Genomic DNA, 10249 nt, shown 5'->3' on the forward strand with positions numbered 1-10249 from the left:
AGAATTCCACTGAGCTCCAACTCCCACCCATATATATAGGGGATTAAACTCCATTTGGAGCTTTTCCACCCTCTCTCTATATACTCTCTCTCTAGACTCGTTTTCGACCCGAATCCGCAACCAAACGTTTCCAAATCGTAAGTCCGCTTACCCTAGCTTATTCTAAACATCATGATTTGTGTTTATAGCCCAAAAATCGGACTTAGAAGCTATGGAGGAGGAGTTTACGGCCTAAGCTCCTCCTTAGGCCGTAAACACCTTAAATGAGGCCAAAATGACCCCAAAATGTCCCTAAAGGCTTGGAAATAAATTGAGGGATTTGCCAAGGAGTGTTTAAACATTAATCACATGATTTTAGGGGGTACAAGAGAGTTTACGGCCCAGGCATATGCCAAGGCTATAAACACCTCTTAAACATGTTATAAAGCCCCAAAAACACTCCCAAACCACCCTTGGATTTCATACATAAATTAGGGGCTTATCCTCTTGGGTTTAGATCATTTAAACATAAGGATTTGGAGGATTAAAAGGAGTTTACGGCCCAGACATGTGTCAAGGTCGTAAACTCCCCAAACCAAGCCAAAATGTCAGTTTTTACCCCCCAAATGGCCTTAGGCTATCATTATAAATTACTAGCAAGGTATTAGGGGCTTGAAACTTCAATAAACTCAAAGAATGAGAGTTTACAGTCGTAAACTCCCTTAGGAGTTGTCCTTGGGCCGTAAACTCCCTAATGAAGCCCTTAAAGACCTTAAACTCACTCATGCCTTTTGGTTTTGGACTTAGAAAAATTCCACTAACAAGATAGAGCCTTAAAACACCAAAAGAAAGTGTGTATAGGAGCTTACGGCCGTAAGCTCCCTTGCTTAGGGCCGTAAACTCCTCAAAGGGGCCATTTAATGCTTTAAACCCATTCACACATTTGATATTTGAGCCTAGCATAAATCTACAATTGATATGAGATAATTTAACACACTAGAACCCTTCACCATGAGTTTACGGCCGTAAACTCATGGTGAGTAGTCCGTGGGCCGTAAACTAAGCTTTGGGAGTTTACGCTTGGAGAGTAAACTCCATTCCTAAGCCATTTGAGCCCTTAGATGCTACCTTGGACACCCCAAACACTTATCCAAAGTGTTTTCCGCTCCTTTGAGCGCATATACTTGTTTAATTAGTATTAAATATACTAATTGTATGTGAACATATGTTATCATATGTTAAATAGGTCATTGAGTGTGTTCGAGTCTTTACGTGACACCGAACGCCCAAACGGCACCTTCGTCGGACCTACTTACACCAGGTGAGTTCATACCCCTGAATGAACGTTTTAAATGTTTTTCTATGTTTTATAGGGGGGGGGAATACAAGTTAAACATGCAAGTTATCATGTCAATCATATGTGATTGATAACCCGCATGCACAAGATTTTACCACACTGTACACTGTTTTACCGAGTAGGATACTATAATGGTTTTCAAAAAGGTTTTCAATTGTTTCAAAGCTCCTACTTATACTGTTGTATCTAAAATCATTTTAAAACTGATTTATAAAGTTTCCAAAGATTTCTACAGGTTTTCAAACTTATTTTACCAAAGAATACCAAAATGTGATTTTCCTAAGTATAAAGGTTTTCCAAGGTTTTCATCAAATTTCTCTTTCACGTCGTATGCTTACACTTGTTAGTTACCGCTGCTTCACTTTCACTTATTGTAAACTCCTACTTGAAAACGCTTTCTCTTTGTGATATGCTAATACCTGTTATTTCCTCTATATCACTTATACCCGTAGTCGCTTATACCTAATAGACGCTCTTACTTCACTTATTGTCGTCTCTATTTCGTGATACGCTTATACTTGTTCGACACTCCTACTTCACTTACGACCGCTCCTACTTCACTTATTAGACACTCCTACTTCACAAGAATTACTTCTACTTGATACACACTCAGTCGTAGTTAGATGTATGTATGTGCTTATATTGGTACATATAAGTAATGATTGAAAGACTTAGGAAGGCTCGTCCGCCCTATTTCCTTTTCTTCGTTGAGATGTGGTCTAGTGGGATCGGATGGCCGTCCAAAGGTCGATTGATTCATTAGTTATATATTAAGTATATGAGTATGGATATACAGGAATTCTCTAGTCAGTTCAGTTAAGAGTCTCTACCTCTAGTCTACACTTTCATTAGAAACACAATACCCACTATTTGGAAGTCTCTACCTCTAGTTCAGCACTTACACACTACCCACTATTTGGAAGTCTCTACCCACTATTTGGGATGCTTCTTTAGGACACGGCCTTCTCCGTCGTCCAGTTGGTAACCAGAATCTCTTGTAGGGAGAGCGGACATTGTGTGTATAGATCTATACGGGATTGACAACCCCGCACCCAGACTGCTAGCTACAGTCCCGGCCTACCAAGCCAACGGGTGACAAATGTCATATTTTAGACGCTTGTAGGGCGTCTGGTACTGTAGTTAGTATGGTTACGAGTATCCCGGGTTACCTTATAATTCATTGGCCTTAAGGTAACGGTATTTCGCCGGCAATTTACATTGTATGCCGGTAACTCATTTTCAGAGTCACACTGTTTTGACCTTACAAGACGTATCTTTCATTTGATACTGTCTGGGGTCTGTATTCACTGTTTTAGACCTTACCAGCTGTACCTTTCACTTGGTGCCTTCTGGGGTCTGTGTCTCCATTTGTTACACTGAACCAGGCGTGTCGTTTGTTCGATACTTTCCTGGAGTCTATGATTCCTTTGCCTTAGTCAGCAGTCCTCACTGCTGAGGCATATGTATTTCCCTGGTGTCTCTTGCTTTCTTAATAATCAAATTCAGTATTTTGATAATGATAGCAAGTAAGGGAAAACTACTTTTTACCACATAACACTGACTAGTCTTTGTAGAAGGCTGCTTTTATTAAAGAAAATATAGGTTTTTCTTGAAAGAACTCTAAGACACAGTAAACACTTAAACTACTACTTATTAAAGTTATTTGATTGAAACGTCACTAAACACTTATGAACTCACCAACATTTGTAAAAATGCTGATACTCACTTTTTCAAATAACTTGTATTCTCAGGTCAGAAATTAGACAGGGACATCCCAGGAGTTGTTGATGAAGATAGCTTAGTACCTTGTTGTACTTATTACATTTGTCTGTATTACTTTGATACTTTGTAATGTAAACTATGTAAAACTATTACTATTAATGCAATGTTTTGTTGTACTTCGATTACTATAATGCATGTATTGTGATACTTGACATGACGTCATCCACCCCAGAACGTTGCCGCCGTTCCGGTTTTGGGGTGTGACATAGTTAATGCTCCTACTTAGTTAAATGCTATTACTTTGTTAACGCTTTTACTTTGTGATACGCTTTTACTTCATCATACGCTCCATCTTCGTGATACGTTCCTACTTGTTAACGCTTTTACTTCGTGGTACGCTTTTACTTCGTGATACGCTTCTACTTCGTGATACGCTTCTACTTGTTAACGCTTCTACTTCGTGAAACACTTCTACTTCGATAAACACTTCAACTTCATTAAATGCTTCTACTTAGTTTAATGTATGCATGTACTTGTATAGTTATATAAATAATGTTTAAAGGACTTAGGAATGCTAGTTCGCCCTATTTCCTTTTCCTCGTTGGGATGTGGTCTCGTGGGATCGGATATCCGTCCGAAGGTCGTTTGATCATTAATTATATATGATGTATACATGTATAGACATATAGGTTTACGTCGGTCAGTTTATTTGTGAGTCTCTATCATTAGCCCAGTATTTACATCAGAACTCACTATATGAGATGCATCTTCAGGACACGGCCTTCTCTGTTGTCAAGTTGGTAACCAGAGTATCTTGTAGGGAGAGCGGGCATTATGTGTATAGATCTCTAGGGGATTGACACCCCCACACACTGACTGCTAGCTACAGTCCACGACCTACCAAGCCAAGGGGTGACAAATGTCACATTCTTTCCGACGCTTGCAGGGCGTCAAGTTCTCTAGTGACTATCAATATGGTTATGAGTATCTCGGGGTTACCTTATAATTCATGACCTTAAGGTAACAGGAATTATCACTGTATTCACTGCTTTTAGACCTTGCAATCCCGTATCATTCATTTGATATTGTCTGGGGTCTGTATTCACTGTTTTTAGACCTTGCTAGATGTAACATTCATTTGATATTGTCTGGGGTCTGTATTCACTGTTTTTAGACCTTGCTAGACATATCATTCATTTGATACTGTCTGGGGTCTGTATTCACTGTTTTTAGACCTTGCTAGACGTATCATTCATTTGATACTGTCTGGGGTCTGTGTCTCCTTTCGTTAGATTGAACCAGACGCGTTGTTCATTCGATACTCTCCTGGAGTCTATGATTTCTTTTGCCTTAGTCAGCAATATTTCCTGCTGAGGCCTATGTTATTTTCCCTAATGCTTTTACTTGTGATATCCTTCTACTTTCTTTAAAGTCAAATACCGTATTTTGGTAAGGTTAATATTTTAGGGAAATTCTCTTTAAAACATAACACTGTTGGGTCTTGGTAGAAGACTACTTTTATTTAGAAAATATAGGATTTTCTGGAAAGGGACTCTAATACACCGTTGATTCTAAACTACTACTTTTTATAAAGTTATTTGAATAAAATGACACTAAATACTTATGAACTCACCAGCATTTATAAAATGCTGATACTCGCTTTCAAATAACTTGTATTCTCAGGTCAGCAATAGACAGGTACATCCCAGGAGCTTTTGGTGAAGACAGTTTAGTACCAAGCTGCACCTATATTATTACTTGTATTACTTTGACGTTTCTATGTAATGTAAACCATGTAAAACTATTACTATTAATGCAATGTTGTGATTACTTTGATGTTTCTATGTAATGTAAACCATGTAAACCATGTACCAAGCTGCACCTATATTATTACTTGTACTTTGATTACTATACTGCATATGTTGTGATAATTGACATGACATCATCCACCCCAGAACATTTCCGACGTTCTGGTTTTGGGGTGTGACAGATTGGTATCAGTGCATTGTGTATAGTGAGCTAAGTATATCAATTCATAAAAGATATACAGCCTATAAATACATAGGGATAAAACACTCTGACCAAGAATTATACTTTAAAATATAACCATATTTTACCAAAGTATAAGAACATCTAGAATCTAAACACTCGAACAAAAGTATCATGAGAAGAACAAGAATAAAAGTCTTCGGATGTTGAGCATTACCGTCAAACCTGGGTAGTTATGTAATCGTAAGCTGGAATAAATGTAACCTGATCAACTACATTTATTCGAGATTCGATGAACGTGTGCTTGGGAGTGATAGTGGTGTTGCAACGAGTCTGAAACTTACCAACTAGGAATGCTAGAGCCAAACATAAAGTTTAAAATACTATGTTAGTATTTTGGAATACTAAAAGACTCACATTAACCCAGAATCATATTAAGAAGTTAAGAAGCAAACAAAAAAAAATTAAAATACCATATGGGTATTTTAGGATCCATAGATAACCTTGTGTTAAGAACTAAAAAGATCCTTATTGATATACCTACACTTACAGAGGGTGTAATCCCAAGGTTATATATAATAAGGATCCCATAGGCTAAGAATGTATGGTTTCGCTCTACTTCCTTTTCCTCGTTGGGATGTGGATATAGAGTAGTATCACATATTCGAAGGCCTATCGGATCTAAGTTATATATGATTTGTATACCCTATGTAATCGTTGCAGGACTCGATATGGATCACCCAGTGAAATGTTAATAATCTCTTAGGATTCTTTAGACATTTCCATTCTTGCACGAACCCTGTAGAAAACCTTATCCACTTCAGTACTCGGCAGAAGAGGTGATTCAGACTCTGAAGAGGTTCATTGAGAAGATTTCCAGTTCGGAAATAAATGAACTAGGTCGACACTATTGAAATCACCAAGTGCCTATATCTTTTTAGGGACATCGGTGAGAAATTCGCCTAAACTTCCGAGATTTCCAGTCATCCATCATGAAGTGATGACGCCCAGAGTCGGATTCGGAAGTAAGGCGGAGCAGAAATTCAATATTTCTTCACGAGAAAAGAACCCTAGGTAACTATCCGAAGAAAACCAACGCCGGTCCCAATCAGGGATACGAGGTAGACAGAGGGAGACAGTACATGGAACCTGAGAAGTGTCTTTTCCTCATGATTCGTCATGCTAATACACCCATAAGATAATACAATTTAGTGAGTTAGTTATCACACTACTCACGCTATGTGTTAAGTAAAACGCCTTTTCCCGTTGCAAGTAATACGATTAGAGCGGATCCCCGCACCTCTATTGAGAGTATTTAGCCATAAGACTTCATGAGCCTTTCTTCCCGCGATATTCGTTCCGAACTGTTCTCAGATCTCTCCAAGCCGGAGAGTGAACCTTTCCCAGTATAAAGGTAACTTAGTAGGAATGACCCCCATCTTATGGCTTTTTCCGATACTCACACTCCTACCTTGAATACCAGGACTACATCATAGGGATGTAGGTCGACACTCAGACAACCAATATCCGAGGCACGGGAAAAAAAATTTATGCCTAATACAGTAATGACAGATATGTCCAGGGTTAACCATCGTCTCTTATCAGCTTGTGTTCTTTTCCATATAGGAAAAACCATGCCTCCAAAGAAGCGTAACCCATCCACTGGCAAGAAAACGACTCTCCTACTCGATGAAGCTACGTTCCAGGCTGCAATCTCGGCAGCCGTTGCAGCTGTCATGGCTCAACTGAATGCTAACAACGCCAATGTTATCAAGAGCCCTATCGGGAATTCCGATCCAAGTAATGGACAGCAGTAACCAACCTCTGTATACCCAGCCACCCGAGAACCTCAACCAAATCCGCTGAAGAGAAAGTTCAAGATCAAGGAGGGAAGTACCTCGGCTCGAGGACCTTTCGAAGGGAAACGAGCTGAGACGGTCAATACCCCTGCTAGCTCTTCCATCCCGACTTCAAGAAGACCATACCTAGGAAGCCTTCCCTGCTGCAGCAAGTGTAGCTACCGCCATCATGGTGTATGTCGGGAACTCTATTGTGCTAGGTGCAACATGAAGGGGCATACTGCTCGCGTCTGCAGAACCCCGGTTGAGTTTATTACATCAACCGCCAATGTGACGATCAATCAAGTATGCCACCTATGTGGTGAGATTGGGCACCTAAAGCGAGATTGACCAACGGAAAGAAAAGACAAGGACACAGGAGGAGTCTAACTCTAATGCTTGGAGAGAAGCATCAAGGAACCCGGTAGATTTTTGGTACGTCTCTCAATCTCAGATAATTAACCGAAAACATTAAAAGACTAATTCTAAATGTAATTATTTCCCCATTAAGGCGAAAGTTGCAGCATTGTTATAAAATTTAAAATTTTCATTAGGTAAAACTATAATGGCTAGATATATACGTTACGGCCATGTATAATTGAGATGGATAGACATAGAGTGAGTGAATGTCGCCTCATTTCCTGTTCCTTGTTTGGTTGTGGATTTAGGGCGGGGTCGCTCAGTCAACAGTCCTCCCCACCTTAATTATACATGACTAGTATATGTTTGGCGATTATAGAAATGCCTCGTGAGAATCCCTTCATGAAAAGGTACTCTACTCAGAAACACTCAGGCCCCTCTATAGTTCCGCGTCGACTCTATCGGTCCAAGTATTCACGACAGTGATACACGGGACGAAACCCGAGACGCCTAGAACTGGTGTGCCTGTTCGACACAGGACTCTATCGACCCTCATTCTATATCAGGTCGAAGTATGCCAACTTCGACACCTCTATTAATCATGGTTCGACTTCGTGAAACCATGTGTAAATCCTTAGTGTTGTGTAAAAAGAACTTTCTCGATAGCCATTTCGGCAAATAAAGGTTCTTCCGAACCTAAACAAAATAAAAATAATAAAGACTAATACGATCCGTCAGTCGCCACTATTATTTCAAATCCGTCCAAAGTACCTAGGAGAAGGTACCGCGCGCTGTTAACCAACCCCTCTTAGACAGATAAAAACCAAAGCGAAAGGCATTGCAGGCATTCCAGAAGACGATAACCACCCGAAGCAGACACCGTAGGATCCCAGAAAGAGCCTTCGCACCTCGCAATCCGGTTCGTGAATCAAGAGGATAGAACTCATAGGACTGACCACTATAACTGAGTATATGCATAAGAGTGGTATATAATTGAGATCAAAAATATTTAAGATGTGTGCTTCCTCCCTGCTCCCTGTTCCTCGTTGGGTTGTGGGTCTGAGGTGGAGTCGCACAACTGAACATCCTGCCGACCTCAATTATTTACGGCTTGCATACACCAAGTATTAGTGGTTAAGCCGAGTATGAGCTCTACCACGAACCTCATAGTAAAACCCTTCATCCTATTCCTTAGAATAGGAGCTAGAGTCAAGAGAACCACGGCGGGTTGAGCTACTATAATGACCACAAATCCGAAGTTTGTTGTCATCCCGGCTAAGCTAACATAGTAGCTAACACCCTTAGTTGGTAAAGAAATCTGAGTCGTAAGAGTCAAGGACATTGACTACGACCATCTATTCTCGCTTAATTTCCCCGAATTAAGCATCTCAGCAGATATCCCATAAATCCAGAAGCTGCGATACGTTAACCTCTGAGAAGAGTGGATGAGGAGATTAAAGCTCCGAGTGATGGAATCCTATACTCATTAGATTTGACCTAGATCGAGAAAACTCAAAACCTTCGGCAGAGTAGTTTCGGAAGATGTTCGCACTACTCAGGCACTTCGTTCACCCTGTTATCGACAAGTAGTGCCTATGACACTACACCCTCTTACGTGGAAGAAATCACCGTCGCCCTGTAGACGATGGACCATATTCTCCGAAGTGAACACTAGAATGCCAAGAACCACAGGATAACCTCCGCAGCCATGAATACTTGAATAAAGTGCGAAAGTAGGTTGTGTTAAGCCTTATAACCCAGATCCCGAAGAGATTATAGACTTGACACCAGTCTAGGTGTTAGTCGATGGGTTATACAAGAGCACGCGCTTTCCGCACTAAAATAAACCAATGCATTGGAGGATAGGACATGTCTTAGAGATTCATTGGACTACTAGGTGTTCCATGAATACTATCTCGCACAGAAATAGCAGAACCACCTCCCGAGATAGTCCAACACTCGCCTGGTGAAACCCTATCTCCCCGACCCTGAGGGTTTCCATTAGAAATATCTCAAGAATCAAAAGTGCAGGTTCATTTTGCACAAGATTGAGATAGACACTCTGCAGCAAACAGATACCCGTAGACATGCAATCCACCCGATGATCTAGAAAACCTCTGAAAGCCAAACAGTAGAAACACGAATCCAAGGACAACCCGAGTTTTCTAAGAACCAGCCTGAAGGACTACACTTCCAGTATGAGAGAGAACGGTTGAAACTTCAGAATGGAAATCATGCCAGTGATGATCTCACCATTGAAGTACACTATGTTCTAAGTACTGAAAAGCTCTACCCTTCCGAGAGCTTAGGACCATCCGAGATTCTTTACGAAGATTGGTCCAACCCTCGTCAAACCACTACTACTTTCGGAAATTCCACAAGCTTCACCCCAGATCAATCCATTCCCTAGACTTGATAAGTGTTTGCCCGACGTCACTCTTTGTATTCCACTCATCGTGATAGAAACCATTCGGAACCATAACTTTGTAGACGAACCTGTAGGAGTCGCTAACGGCACGAGACAAAATCCGCATCCCATAAGTGAAGTTTTGTTAGAACGCCAAGCAAAGGCCAGAGTTCACTTGGGAGTACGAGGACTAGCCAAATAGGAAGTACCCTCATTTCATTACTCGGTCATTCATACCTACTTCCTTGCCTAAACCTGAATTTCGGGACGAAATTCCCTCTAACGGGGGGATGATGTGACAACCCAAAAATTTCTGTTAGTTTTAACGTCGAAATTAATAACGTCAAAAATTAGCCAAATTTATCCCGAAAATATTTTTGACCGAAATTAAACTCGTTGGAATATTTTAAATAATATTCGGCAAGCGAAACAAAATTAAGGCGGCATAATTTTAAAATTTGTCGTGATTAATAATAGTTGTGAAAAAACCCATTCGCGGTTGATGTCAGGTGAAACCCAACCAGGCCATAAGCTCCACCCTATATAAGGGTTGAGTGGGTTTCACTCCCACCTTTTTACCACCTTAGACTTTCTCTC

Source organism: Lactuca sativa, chromosome 4 (genome assembly GCF_002870075.4).
Source record: "Lactuca sativa cultivar Salinas chromosome 4, Lsat_Salinas_v11, whole genome shotgun sequence".
NCBI classification, from domain to species: domain Eukaryota; kingdom Viridiplantae; phylum Streptophyta; class Magnoliopsida; order Asterales; family Asteraceae; genus Lactuca; species Lactuca sativa.